A 15,918-nucleotide genomic window follows, 5' to 3' on the forward strand; every position below is an offset into this window, starting at 1 on the left:
CAGGGCACGTGCGGTGGGACACACCATCTCCGACATAGCGGTGAAGTGGGAATTTTCCCATACGACTATCTCACGAGTATATGAAGATGGTATCTTTTCTTTCGGACATGTCCGTAAGAACAGATACCATCTTCATATAGTTAAGGCTAACCGGCCATTGACCTTCGTCTTCTGTACGGATGCACATGTATTGCCCGAACCCTTACATGACTCGGTAAGATTGCCTGCCGCGAGTAATGCTTGTAATGGGCACGGGCACAACGTATCTATTGTGTGGCCATTAAGTGCGGAATGTGGGTCTCACGGGGAGCGTACAACGGATAGACGCGTGCAGTCGCACTATCCTATGTGCCCTCGGTGGCTCAGATGGATAGAGCGTCTGCCATGTAAGCAGGAGATCCCGGGTTCGAGTCCCGGTCGGGGCACAGATTTTCAATTGTCCCTGTTGATGTACCGGGTGTCCCAGCTATCTTGTCCACCCAAAATATCTCTGGAACAATAACAGCCATTGCAAAACGACTTTCACCGGTATCAATGTAGGGCTGGGGCCCATGAATGTTCGTATTTGGAAACATTCTAAAACGAAAGCATATGTGTTTTTTAACACAAACTTATGTTTTTTTAAATGGACCTCCTATATTTTTTCTTCAGCAATCCATAGCATGACAAAGCACATACACAATGGCGTTGATTGCATCGCAATATTCCCATTACATCCCGAGATATTGAGACGCGAAGTTGACGCTTGAAACACCCGACATGCGCAGCTAGCGCACGTCCTGAGGCTCAGGCGTGAACCCCATGCTGCCCGTAATCGCGATGTCATTGACAAGGAAGTGTCCCTCTTGATAAGTATGGAGGTGTGATTACACATGTCAATCACATCGCGATTACGGGCAGCATGGGGTTCACGCCTGAGCCTCAGGACGTGCGCTAGCAGCGCGTGTCGGGTGTTTCAAGCGTCAACTTCGCGTCTCAATATCTCAGGATGTAATGGGAATATTGCGATGCAATCAACGCCAGTGTGTATGTGCTTTCTCATGCTATTGATTGCTGAAGAAAAAAATATAGGAGGTCCATTTAAAAAAACATAAGTTTGTGTTAAAAAACATATATGCTTTCGTTTTAGAATGTTTCCAAATACGTACATTCATGGGCCCCAGCCCTACATTGATACCGGTGAAAGTCGTTTTCCAATAGCTGTTATTGTTCCAGAGATATTTTGGGTAGACAAGATAGCTGGGACACCCTGTATATCAACTCCTGTCGGCAGCTTAGGGTCTTGATTTAATTATTCATTTCACGAGTGTACCTTGAATATCAGGAATCCGGTAGAACATCAAATCTCCGACATCGCTGCAGTCGGAAAAGGATCCTGCAAGAACGGGTGCAACGACGACTGAAGAGAATCGTTCAACGTGTCAGAAGTACAACCCTTCCGCAAATTGCCGTAGATTTCAATGCTATGTCATCAACAATTCTCAGCGTGCGAACCATTCAACGAAACACCATCGACATGGGCTTTCGGAGCCGAAGGTCCACTCGTGCGCCCTTGATGACTACACGACACAATGCTTCGCGCCTCGCCTGGACCCGTCAACATTGACATTGGACTTTTGATGACTGGAAACATGTTGCCTGGTCGGACGAGTCTCGTTTCAAATTGTATCGAGTGGATGGACGTGTACTGGTATGAACACAACCTCATGAGTCCATGGATCCTGCGTGTCAGCAGGGGACTTTTCAAGCTGGTGGAGGCTCTGTAATGGTGTGGGGCGTGTGCAGTTGGAGTGATATGGGACCCTTGATAGCTATAGATACGGCTCCTGTCTGATCACCTGCATCCACTCATGTCCATTGTGGATTCCGACTGACCTGGCCAATTCTAGCAGGACAGTGTGACACCCCAGAAGTCCAGAATTGCTACAGAGTGGCTCCAGGAACACTCCTCTGAGTTTAATCACTTCCGCCGGCACTAAACTCCCAAGACATGAACATTACTGAGCATACCTGGAATGCCTTGCAAGTGCAGAACAGAGCTGCATCCCGTTGTACTCCTATGGATTTATATATTTCCCTGCAGGATTCATGTTGCCAGTTCCCTCCAGCACTACTCCAAACATTAGTCGAATCCATGCCGCCTCGTGTTACGGCATTTCTGCGTGCTCGCGGGGGCCCTGCACGATATTAGGCAGTTGTAGCAGTTTCTTTGACTCATCAGCGTATATCTACATACGTATCTCGTTTTTATTCAAACCCCTATTTCTCGGGAACGGATATACGTATCAAGTTGGACTTTATTCCATATACTAAGGTGTATGGTCTGTTGGCAGTACAATAAGCTTTACGTTCTGAGTCAATGTAGTAGATACAGCCGTTTATGATACGTATTTTGATACTCTCAAAGTCACTCATCAAGACCTACGTAGAATTGCGAAATTTGGCAGGAAGCAACGTTTCGCGTAAAAGTAGAGGAAAAAATGAGACAATTTTCAGTCTCTACTAATATCACACGAAAAACAATTTCATTTGTCATTTGTTATCCAAATTTAAACTTGAAATTAAAACATTCTCGAAAGTCTTGGAATCGCCTCAACCGATACCACGCCAGCATCAAAGTCGAATCCTCGATTCCCGGAATGGATGAACTGCCTATATACATAATTAAGTTTGTGCGGAACCCTCAGTATGTGAGTCCCGCTCCCTCTCGACCATTTGTTTTACAAACTTTCAGTGTCATCTGCCTAAATTACTTGAATCTGGTCGATTTTTTTTTTTTCACTGCCGCACGATATTCATTCTGCGCTTACAGGTCCTGGGGGAAATTAAAGTCCCTCTCGTTAGTAGTTGGACGTAGATTATGACGTCCAGTTTAATGAAACAGTTACGTTTATTTGGAAAACTAATATTTGCAACTGCTGCCAGTTAATCTCTCCGTGAGCTATCGTAAGCTCACTTGTGAAACAAAATCATAAGCGACTATGTCTGTCACTTCACACTGTCAGCTGGCCGGTGTGGCCGTGCGGTTCTAGGCGCTTCAGTCCGGAACCGCGCTATTGCTACTGTCGCAGGTTCGAATCCTGTCTCGGGCATGGATGTGTGTGATGTCCTTAGGTTAGTTAGGTGTAAGTAGTTCTAAGTCTAGGGGACTGATGACCTCAGATGTTAAGTCCCATAGTTCTTAGAGTCATTTGAACCATTTTTTTCACACTGTCACTTACTGACAGATCTTATGATGTTGTCTTGTTCACTGCGTCCCGTACGTCCTAAAACTGATTATATGCTGTCTATGACAAATTCAGAGACTATTCAACGTCCTAGTGTGTTTATTCTGCCTGCCCAGTATTCTGTGCAGTGCTGAGTAGTACTTAAGTAAATAAATTAGTGAAATCAAAATGAAGTAGAAATTAGAATATTAATGAAACACTTAGTTTAGTTTAGAAGAATTACACACTGGCAAACAGCGGGCAGAACAGCAGAGCAGAAAAGGCAATGACCACGAAGTCAGCAAGTTCCACATAAGCGGACGCTGTCGATTCAGCCATCAGGGCATCGCCCGACCAGCTCACGTGTTTCTCAGTTGTCACATGTGAGCAAAGGCCCTTGCCTACATTCCAAGAGCCAATGACCATCGTTAAGATGATTCTTCAAGAAGCTTTTCAACGTGACAGAAGAGGCAATGACCGTGAAGTCGTTCACCTCCAGTAAACTGAAGTGAATAAATACGCGAGACGCAGTGAGCCTGACAGACGAAGGAAGAAGAGAAGAGTAGCAGTAGTTTTCAGTCAGTTTCGGTGCTGAAGACCGTCATGCAAGAAGAGACTACATCATGCACAGCCGCACCAAGTCCGCCGCTGTAATGGAATAGCAAGCAGCAGCCTCGGCGCCAGAAGACAGAAGTTAAAAGGTATTTGAAGTCTGATTTTTACGTACCTGGGTGACTCGTGAGGATGGGAAGGAGACGGCTTCACATCAGCAGTCACCTGTGATCTGGGATGAAGATCTGACAGCCGAAGACTTTCAAGCGGGAGTCCGTTGTTCGAGTCCGGGTCACTGGCCTTCCCCCGCCGCGCCGCTCCGCTCCGCTGGCCGACGCACAACACACGCGGCCGCTTAGAGAAGAGAAACACTGGGACGCCACATCCAGGGTATCAACATCCGATGCTCGACTTTGCTTAAACGGGCCACCTCGCGCTGCGCGTCTCCAGTCACCTGGGCGAGACGGCGACACGAGATACACACTGCCACGCGTAATCAGACGCCGCCGCTGCCGCAGCAGAAGGCTTCGCAAACGACACAGCTGCCGCTCTCAGAGCCAGGACATCGAGTAAGGAAATAGTTGTACAAATCTTCAATAAAAGTTATCTTCTGTAAAAATGCTGTTTCATTCTACCTCATACGCGAGCCAAGGAAGAACCCACCCTGCCCACATGTTGTTAAGAGAGAAAAATTAATTTATTTAGTATTTTCACCCTGACATAATGCTTTAGAATTAAATGCACATTGCAGGGATGCTCATCCTGACAATTGACCAGCATCAAAAGAGAAAACCCAGTTACATTTATTATCAGAACTGTTACAGCAGCTAACATATACCTAGGCAGCAGTAGAGTGAAAAATCTAAGACACTAAACACTAACGGTTGCTGCATCTACGATATCAGTGCCGATTAATGAATACAAACTCAGATATTGTTTTTATCTCACATCTGAGATAAATAATATGCGAATATACGGCGTTCGTAAGAGCTCAACATCATCCCCTCTTGTGTAACACTACAGTTCGGTGGAGTCCTAAATTCAGCTTACGGAAAACCGCTGAACGATTTCCTACTGCGACAGCAAGTATCACTGTATCTCGTGATTGAAAAGCCGCAGATTCACCAACGTACAAAAAAAGTATTAATCACGAACACCTTGACCAAACAGTACCAAACTTATACTGCAGTTTTTCAGTGCCTCTATGTAAAGGTCAACTCAGTCCACGTGCAATGCTGGGCACATCGGTACTGACCGACCACCATGTCGTCCTCTGCCAGCGGCGTCATTGACTGCACTATGAAGTGACGTGTGGACAGTACACCTTTCTTCTGACCCGTTATTAGTTTTCGCGACCTGGAGCCGTTGTTACTCTGGAAAGCATCTCGTCAATTGTCCTGAAGTGATGGGTGCACCCCGTTCCAGTTTACCCAACAAGGAAAAATCCCTGATGGCATCGGGAATCGAGGTAGTTATTAAATTCCATCTCTCTTCGAGCTTATTTTCAGTAATGAAAAGATCTTTTCCTACAGGAAGGAGTATGTACGTGATGACTACTGAGTGTGTCTAATCTTGCTTGAGCTTCTCGGGTGGAATGGCAACACAGGAGGGTTAGAGGACGTGCCTGTGCTTATTACCATGTTTAGGACTTTGATACACGACGAAATACTGGCATGAATGACGTGGGTGCACAAAATCCAGGTCGTGACGAAATGGACTCAGGCTACCAGTGTACCGATAGGGTAGTAACAAGTCCTTCCAGAAGGACTTCGACACGAGGAGATCGTAAGACGCGACTGGCTCTGACGAATTGGCAGATGACAGCAGTTGAAATCTGGACAGAGGTAACGGGCAGAGTGCATTCCCGAACGATTAGGAATAGATTGTTGGAATGTGAGTTGAGCTCTCGGGATGTCATGCGACACTTACTGCTGACAAGCTACCACAGATAATAGAGACTTGCGTTGTTGAAAGCCAGACATTTACGGGGATTGTGTGGTGTTCAGGGATGTGACTGGTATCTACCTGTGGCTGTCACAATGACGTGGACATATTAGGAGGCGACACGGTGAAAGGCCACAGGAAGCACAGTTTCTCGATACCCATACCTCTCAACCCCTGGAGTCATGGTATGGGAGCTGTACGACGTGGTAATGGAACTGATTTCGTGGTTGTTGAAGGGAGACTAAATGCGTATCAGTATGCGACACGAAGATAAACGTTGTTGTCATACCTTCGTGACCAGGGTTCCAGATGGCGTATTCCAGTGAAGATAAGGAAATATCCTACACAGCAGTTCGCAGTGCAGATGCCCTCAGTGGTGTATGGGTTCCTGACGGGCCTGCACGGTGTCCTGAGTTGTCACTTCTGTCACTGGATGGGAGACATACACTTTCAGCCCCAAGTCAGTAGCCTTCATGAAATGGCACAGTCTCTATTTCAGACATGGCAAGGAAGTTGTCAGGGTGACATTCACCACATTTTGTCGATGCTGATTTTGGTACAAGAGTAATGCTTAGGATTACGTCTAGGGGACTGATGACGTCAGATATTAAGTCCCATAGTGCTCAGAGTCATTTGAACCATTTTTTTCACACTGTCACTTCACTGACAGATCTTATATGTGGTCTTGTTCACTGCATCCCATACGTCCTAAAACTGATTATATGGTGTCTATGGTGCGGGTAAAACGCTCTCACAACCGTGTACAAAGCAGGAGAGCTCTCGGTTTTGTACGGTACTCTGCAGCTTTGTTCAAAGTGCTGGCTCGATGAGCGACTGTGCATCATGTTTGGAGCTGAGAAATTCGTTCCAGTCTGGTTAGAACGGGTTTGCACTCTCAAGATGTGCCACTGGTCACGTGGCGCCACATTGGGTGGCGCCAACCGTTCGGGGAAGACTGGAAAGACAGGTAGCACGGTATTAAAAGTTACGAATTTTATACTCTTACGTAATTAAATGTAGCCTTTAGTTCCAACAAGCGCTTATCCAGTGATTGGCTATGACATTCTGACCACTGTCCTTTGGGACATCGAATGCCGCTTGTTGCGAACATGTGAGGTTTTAATCATTTGACCGCCATCGGGACGGATCACTTCTGTGATTGGATGGGAGACAGTTTCAGACAGCCCCCAGTCAGTCATACGAAAAGTTATTAGCGAACCCACTGGAATCTGTTGCGTGTTATTACCATGTACCCCTGTAGTACTGGTAAGATAAGGCTACTGGTGGTTATCAGAGAACTTATAATTCCAGATTGCTGCTGTAGGTTGTGTTGTCGTCAAGTTTCATTGTCAACACCCGTCTCCGTACTGTCACATTCAATTAATTCGCACCTGCAAATAGGCAACCCAATTAGCAGACTCGCAAAACGGCCTGCCTTCGCGCCTTCCCGGACGCATCACGTCAACGACTTGCACCTACGAACTGCTGCTTGTCACGTCACAAACGAAGCCCACATTGAGTGTAAGCTATAGACGCTCTGTCCACTGACGTGTGACCGTTCCCCATATGTCTTGAAGTTTTTGAGCAGCCAGAAACACTGGAGATAGTTATGAATAATCCTGCGTCCTATCCCCAAATCCCCTCCGCAACCCTTTTGCAAAACGAAATGGAGGGAAATATTCTTTTCATATTGTTACATCTGACTAAGACATAAATTAAAATAACTGTACATTAATATTTTTGAAATAAAATTGGTAATCAAATGATTAAGGAAAATTCATAAGTGCAGCAGAGACCAATAAGGAATAATTTTTTGCGACGATTCGACCCCACCTCCGGCCTAGGGGTATTTATTTATTTCATTAACACTACAGAGTAACCCACCGCCTTGAAACGTAAGGTGGGTCGGATGTTTCTGAAACTAATAGCAAAGACTTCTCTTTGTTACATTCTTATCTCTATACAGTTCTTAATGTTTTTTTAAATAACATAAAGAACATATATATAAAGATTTCTCTGAGGTTACAGCGAATTGAATGCTTAATGATTGTTAAAATGGTTGCATATAATTTGTTCTACCTAGTTGATGATAATATAATTTATATAAAGCGAATATCAAAGAAAAAGAAAAAAAAAAAGGAACTGTAACACAATAATCGTGGTTAAGAATAATTTGTAGTATGTAGAGGGAAGTGATATGCTGTATTTGGATGAGTAATACAGTCTAAGTAGCATGTTGGTTAATAATGGCCTATTTATACCTATTTCAGATGAGAAGTTCTCGGTACAACCTCGAGGCATTCTCGTCTGAAATGGTTTGTGCTAATGTACGTTTACAAAGATTATGCAGATTAAATGCTGATTGAGTACTTCATACATGGAATACATGAATTTTAGCTTCACATTAATTCTTTTGTGCAGTATACTTTAAACAGTATACAGGATGTCATTGGGGAGGAGGAGCCTCGGAATAAAAGTTCTTCGAGCCTTCTCCGCCCAAGCGACATCTTTAGTTGTTTTTGGTATTTCTGTTTAGTGCCAAGATACAGATCAAGTCTTATCTGTCTTTCAGAAGCTTCCTTTTCTTGTTGGTAGTACTTTCTTTTGTCCCGTGAATCCTTGCTTAATCTTGCCAGTTCTGTCGACCATGATTGTTTCTGTCCCCACCCAGTTTTTGCGCGTGGTATCCCACGCTACCATGCTGCTTCCTGTGCTCTTCGTAGGACCTCTGTCAGTATATGCGTTTTGTAATTTATACTGCCTTGAACAGTGTGTAGCGACGACGCCTCAACAATATCTCGAACTTTTTGCCAGTCGGATCTTCCTATGAGTAAATGCTGCTGTTCGTGGTCCATGTTATGTGTACTGATATATCTGTCCGTGGTTATGACGATTGCGTTGTGGTCGCTGTGTGTGGTTGTATTTAATACCCTCCATATATTGACTAATGGAAGAGATTTTGCGTTCCCTAGGGAAAGGTCTATGTTACTTACACCACCGGCGTCTCCGCGGTAGGTAGGTGGCTGACCCTCCCTATTCAGTAGGTAGAGGTTGCATTCATTTACCACGTCAAGCACTAGTTGCCCTCTGTCGTCAATTCTATCTCAGTTCCACAAGGGGAATTTTGCATTGATATCAGTTAGAAAGAGCAGCCTTTTTCTTTCTGAATGTCGTACAATGTCTTTTAGTTTGTCTGAGAAAGGTTCTATATCATACGAGTACTGAGCGTAAATAGACAACATGAGCCATAAATCCTGTCCGTCTGTTATTTCTGCTGCGGCAATGTGTTCAGAGCAAAACTGGGTGATCTGTGTTACTATGAGGTTTTTATTAACTGCTATTATCGCGGCTTTCGCGTTTGGTGTTCCGGCTACCGTGATGTAATGTGAGGGGAGCTCTTAAATTCTCCCGCCTCGCAGAAGAGATTCCTGAACGCAGGCGATGTCTGCTTTTGTTTCTTCTAAGAGCCTTCCTAGTTCTATGTTTACAAGGGTACTGCCCTGGCAGTTTAGTTGTATTACCTTCAGAAGGGATATCTGGTGAAGGAAAAATACTTGGATGTGGTTTCTTCAAAATCCATAAACACACGTCCATGTGCTCTCACGAAGTCCTTTTGTATTTTCTCTAGGTTTAGATCCTCTCCCCCTCGCACATATGCCTCCCTAGGGGAGCTTCTAGGAAGCTTACATAGATCTTTGGGTTTCGGTGGCAGATTTTCAACGCTTAAGGTAATCCTGTCATTTTGTTCTGTAATTGGAAAGCAGATTTTATCCCTGTTTGCATGCTTAGTTCGTATTACTTAGCGAAGAGCTATTTGAAAAATATTCTCGTTTTCTAGTCTGCTAAGCCGTAGGTTAATTTCTAAGTTTTAGTAGTTTATATAATTAACGGTATTCAACTTGGGATCTTTGGTTGTATCTTGTTGGTGTTCTTGACTGTTTGTTTGTTGCTCCGATTTCGAGTAATTTTTCAGTGCAGCACGTCTTTCCTGCTTTATGGTTTCTGATAGTATGGAGTTCGATGTGTTTTCGCTGAACTTTTCCCCTGATAGTGACTTGTTGTTTTTGATCTCTACCGGGGACTTCAAAAATGGTTCAAATGGCTCTGAGCACTATGGGACTTAACATCTATGGTCATTAGTCCCCTAGAGCTTAGAACTACTTAAACCTAACTAACCTAAGGACATCACACACATCCACGCCCGAGGCAGGATTCGAACCTGCGACCGTAGCAGTCGCGCGGCTCCGGAATGAGCGCCTAGAACCGCGAGACCACCGCGGCCGGCATCGGGGACTTGTTCGTAAAATGTGACTGTTGTATGTCCGTTTCTGGGGTGTTTGTGTCTGGTGTTGTGCCGGTGCAGGATGTGTCTTTCTGTTCAGCTACATTACTGTTTTGTTTTTCGTAGTGACTGTGTGAACTAGCCCCGTAGACAAAACGCGGTGGTGTAATATAGGGTCTACATTTGGTTGTATCATATTCTACTTGTGTGCACGGGTAGTGTGCAATTGTCTTTGTTTGTGTTGCCCGTGGTGTTGGATTTCTTGTGAACTCAGTGACATGTTTATTCTCACGATGTTTAAGGACATCGTTGTATTTCTCTGTACTATCTCGCAGTATTTCGTCTTCCAGTTCGTCAACTCGTAAAATGACACCAGGCTGGAAGACGGCCCAATCAAACATGTGATGTTTCAGGTGCCTGGCAACCTCATATTCAATTGCACCCTGCATGCACATATCGTCTATATAGTCGGTAATGCTGAAGTACGTACACTGTATTGTCTCCCAGAACTGAGGCATTACATTAGTATCGGTATCTGCATTTGGGGGTTGTAATATCCCCATGTGTTGCCGCCAGACAACGGCTCACCGCCAGCCTCTCTTCCAAGTCGACGGCTATTTGTACCTTTGCCTGTTTGTGTTATTAGTTACGTCTGTTCCTGCGTGTGTTAGGGGGGTGGGTTTCTGACAGTTATGGTAGCACTCCTTATTAATGGACGTTGTCCAGAACATCGTATTCTGTGCGCTTTATTTGTCTTTCGTGGAGCTGCTTATATGTAGGACAGTCTGGCACCCAATGCCTTATCGCATGTTCGGTTTCTGTGTTTGCATGGTATACGGCCTCCAGGATTCTCCTGTCTGCATTTTGACTTTTTGTGTCCCGATTTTGCACATCTTCCACATACTGGATCTTTTTTGACCGAAGCCCCAACAATTAAGGGGCTCTGGAAACGCTCAAAATCATGAAAAGTTCAATTTTTACTTTTTTGCGTTTTCTGAATCTGCAGACTATTACCTTTTAATAGATATATAATTTATTCAATTCCGAAGACTACAACTATTTTTAAATTTTTTTTGAAATGTGTTCTACATGGGCGTGACCCACTGTGGCGCTGTAAAACTGCTGTCAAATGGTGTTATTATTAACGTCCGTGTTCATCAGGTACATTTTAGTGATGTGAGATAAAGTATGTGTTGTGGTTAGCCTGTGATGGTTAGCACCTGAACTGTTGAAAAAGTGTATTCACGGAAAAACTCAAAACCCCAATGAAAGTGTAAATAGTGTTATATGGTCGAGAATCCCCAAGACTGTATTTGTTGGAATAGAAACACTTCACTTTGGTGTGTATAATGCTGTTGCGACTTTCAATGATGGCAACATTGTAAGGTGCAAGGTATTTAGAAATATGGGAATGAAGATAGGTTCTAACATGGTACGAGCGATGCTTGCTTTAGACAAGGAACGCCTTCGGGCTGCAGACAGGGCTGTAAAGAGTCTAGAAATACAAGCAAGAGTAAACAGAAGGAGGAACAAGAGGAAGCTGGAGGAGGAGTTTGCAGAGGATGAAGATAATCCATCCTATGGACCTGGAATGCACTAAAAAGTTAATCCAATCTTTGTCGCTCGATTCCCAAAACTTTTATTTTTTCATACTAATTACATGTTTTCTAAGGATCTTCCAAACATATTTGTATCAAACTTTCAGTAAATGTTACACAGTACCTTCTGCATAATTTAACACAGCCTTTTTCCAAAAAACTGTATATTTTTGAATATATAAATAAAAAATTGCAAAAAAATGTTGTGAATTTTCATTACAATTGAAAAAAATCATCTTTAATAACTGAACTAAAATTTTGTAAAATCCCTGCGTTAAGTTGTAGCCCATATTCCAATAAATAATCTCTAAAAAGTTCAACTTCCTACCTCAAATACTTTGTGAGGAAAGATGTAATTTATAAGCGTTATTTTAACATTGCAAGTATAGGGCGTTCCGGAGCCCCTTAAAATGTTTTTGTACAGAGACAACGTCGTTGATGTACACAGATTCAAATTGAATGAAAACCCTTTCTTTTTGAAGCAACAGTAATCTTACTCTTGGCGACACTGTCCTTTTGCATTTAGGTCCTGATTTAAATTTTATTTTCACCTCGTTTTCGAACTCGTCTTTAGTAATGTGTTCACTCAGGTTTATTTCTTAGAGCTCTTCTAAGAATTCCTGGTCAGTTAAATATATTGAGACATGGTGGACTGCCAGCAAGGGTCTGAACCTGTTGGGTTCTTCACACCTAATGTCCTTAAGCTGTGCTGCTTTTTCTATTATCTTTTTCTTATCTACTTGTGATTCTGTTTCAGTTATCACGGTGTCTGCTGTTGATCTGATTGATTCTATTCTTAATTTGTCTTGCTTAGGGTTAATTTTTTAGTGACGGTTTCTCTACTTGTTCTCGCATCTTGGTTGGTTTCTGATTTAAAAAAAGAGTGTGCTGGACTGTCTAGCTTTTGTTTGTTGAATGCGTTCCTGGACCGGCAGCCACAACCGCTGAAAATCAGAGTGGGAGGGTTTATTTTCTAAATTTAATCTCTGATTTTCGGATTTGAGTTCCGTTATTTCTTGTTCCAGGCCCGAATGCGTTCCTGGGCATCTGGTGCGTTTGCAAACGCTAGTCCTTTTCTGAGTCTGGCGTTTTCAGTTCTGAGCTCTTCATTTTGTACATAAAGCCTTGCTTGACCTAGTGCGAGTGTCCAAATTTTGTCTCTAACCTGCGATGTAATTGTGGTTGACGCCCTTTTTTGTTTTAGTTCATTCTGGAACTCCGCTAGGATCTCATCTACAGCGCTTACCATTTTAGTTTGCATTTTCTTTCTTTTGGGAATTAACTCTTCGCTGGATACCACTCGTCTTATTGCCCCCGTGCTCCTGCCGGTCGGAGCCGCATCACTGTTTCGGCGTCCTCCGACTGATGTGTAGCTCGCATTGATTCCGGGAGCACGTTCGGCATTTTCCAAAGTAGCAGCGGCTGCCGCCAGCGTGGACCAGGTTGTGTGCTCCAGTGTCCTCGTATACTCGCGGACGTGGAGCTTAACGTAGTCTAAAAGCCGATGCACACAGTGAGGCAAAGAGAGCGCACATCGGACGAAATTTGCTATACGGCAGCCGATTCCCAAATTCTGGATCCGTGGCGCATGTAGTTTGTCTCTAAACCGAGTGCAGCTAGTTCCTTAAGCGCAGTACGGTCTGTGATTTGGTCCACAGTTTTCCGCGCTGTTAATCGGTAACGCCAGGAAACAAACAGCCACACACCAGTTGAGAGTAGCTGCAGCCAGCTTTCCGCAGACGGCGTTCGCTGAGTCGGCCGCTGCTGTCTGGGACGCCTGACGCAACGAACAGCTGTGGCTCGCGCAGTCAGCTCGTCGCAATCCGCGCTGTCAGCCAGTACCTTCTGATACACAGGCCTCTATGACGTCCTCAGCGCTAGACTAACACCTTCTGCCGCTGCAAGACAGCCTGTGCGTTAGAGCCGATGAACGTGTATTTCTTTCGTGAAACCATAACAAATTCACTGTTCATTAAATTTGCCCTTTACAGAGAAATTGTGACGCCCTTGTATGATATCGCGCGCAATGTGGCACACTGATTTACAACACAATGTGATCTCCTTCTGGTGTGTTTAAAATGGTATGCAAAATCTGACTTACTTGTTAAGAAAAACGTCGCTACAGAAACCTAGATCCATTAGTCACAAAATGACACTAACGTTGATACTTCGTAACAGTTAACAGACAGGATGGCGAAATTATTGTAGTGATCAAAAGTTTATTACTGGGACAAAAATGTAATTCACTGTGGTATGAATGGCTCATCGATGATCGCATAGATATTGGAGATATTGTCACAGTGAAAAGTTTAATTACAAACGCTCATTTAACCGATGCAAAAGCGTGAAATAAGACTCATTTGTGGTGTAAATTCAAGAATGTAATGTATAAATCTACTCAAAGAACTGGGAATTCTAACCACTGCTTCTCAGTATATTTATTCCTTAATGCAATTTGTTGCGAACAATGTCTCTACTTCCAACCAATAGCTCAATACATAGTACCAATATTAGGAATAACAGCAATCTACATAAAGACCTAAAATCACTTACCTTGGTCCAATATTCAGGAATACACATTTTCAATAAATTACCAGCAACCATTAAAAACTTGATTTAAGATAAAGCACAGGTTGAAAAGCTTCTTGGTAGGTGTACTCTACAGATGAATTTTTTTTAACAGGGACTGTTAGAACAGCTGAAGTAGAAATGTCTGTTAGATTTAAGCTCTGACAGCACTTGGCCACAACAGTCAAGATTAGGTAATTTGTGTATGATATATTTAACAAAAGTGTATAATTATGTTTCGCTCTGACTGTGTACATTCTGTAGATATTAGCAGTTTCAGTTTACTGTAAAGTATCTGAATATCTTGACAATCTACTTGGAAAATGATCAGGGAAGTGAGTATTATATTAAAGTGTCCTATGTTTTTATGTTATATCTCCTGACATGTCCCACACCCATGAGACTCATATCATTTTTGAGTCTACAGTACAAAAACTAAATCTACTCTAACCTTTAACCCACAAAGCAAAATCAGGGATTTTGTAAGTTTGACACCTTTGTGTGTCTCTCTCATCAAAACTCTCAAATATGGAACAGAATATTGTTGATAATGATATGAAATCATTGTAAATAGAATATAGGCTTAATTTTATGCACATTCATTTTAAGCAATGCAGCTACACACATCAAGTAGAGAAAAATAGGAATTAGGAGAGAATGACAAATGTAAATGTTTGTTAACCTGTCACAAAATTTATTCTAAACTACTTTACAGTTGACAGTTTTCTCTTTTTCTTTTTACTGCCAATATGGATGTCATTAATTTTTTAACATAATTAATGAGAAATATATTACATGTTACTTTCACTACAGACTGAAGAATTTTGTCATCAGTGTGATCTACCTGACTACAAGAAAACTCCCTTAGGATAAAGTCTTCCCTTTTAATTACATCGACAGCTAATCTTATAACTAGATTTCTCTGGGATGTACATCTCATGAAGGAGAGCTCATGTTCTCCAGACACCAAGTTTTTAACAACCAAATAAGTGAAAATAACAGCATTAATGACCTCATTATTAGGGCAATACAATTCACCTCTATCTACCTTTCTTATAAGTTCATCACTTTCTATTACTGATAATGTTTTATCAAGCACTAAGTATGTTTTACATGTTTCACACCTCAGCTTGTTAAGAACAGCTCTGGCACAGTATCCTGACAAGTATGTGAAAGCAGGCAAGTATTCCTGAAGAGACTGAACTTGTTCTTCACTGAAATCCATTATGCTCTCAAAGTTTGATGGTGGTGGTAATGTAGTATCATCTACACAATCACTTTCAAAAGAATCTAAACCTATGCCAACTTCACCAAGAGCAGAGGATGAAATTTTCAAGGAAAGCAGAGTCTGAATTCTTAGCTTGGATTCAATTTCAAATACCTGTCTCAAAGATACCAAATACTGAGAGCCTGCCATTGTTCGATATTTTCCAAATCTTGCTTCTAGAGCATCTGTCTGAACCTTGCCTGGCAAAATTTATTTAAAATTCAGCTCCTCAGTGCAATACTTGGTCAGTTCTAGAAGGGCATGAATGGTATGTGATATGGCCAAATGTGTATCACTGGATAATCCAAACGTACTATAAGAAATATGCTTACATTTATCAAGCCATGATAGAAATCTTTCTAAATATCTGATATTTTCATTACTTGTGCTCGAGAGTCGTTTCAGCATTGCATCCTTGAAACGGATATCTTTACTAGGTGAGCTAATATTAACAATGTTCCACCATGTACAAATTAATTTAATGAATTTAGTAGTGCTCAC

General features: G+C 42.6%; 1 non-coding gene across 1 annotated transcript; it reads left to right on the plus strand.

Annotated features, from left to right (window-relative positions):
- The first annotated feature begins 350 nt into the window (after positions 1-350).
- Positions 351-425, plus strand: Trnat-ugu (transfer RNA threonine (anticodon UGU)). Its single transcript has one exon. It is a non-coding gene; the product is annotated as a tRNA-Thr (tRNA).
- The last annotated feature ends 15,493 nt before the right edge of the window (positions 426-15,918 follow it).

Source organism: Schistocerca cancellata, chromosome 5 (assembly GCF_023864275.1).
Source record: "Schistocerca cancellata isolate TAMUIC-IGC-003103 chromosome 5, iqSchCanc2.1, whole genome shotgun sequence".
Lineage (NCBI taxonomy): Eukaryota > Metazoa > Arthropoda > Insecta > Orthoptera > Acrididae > Schistocerca > Schistocerca cancellata.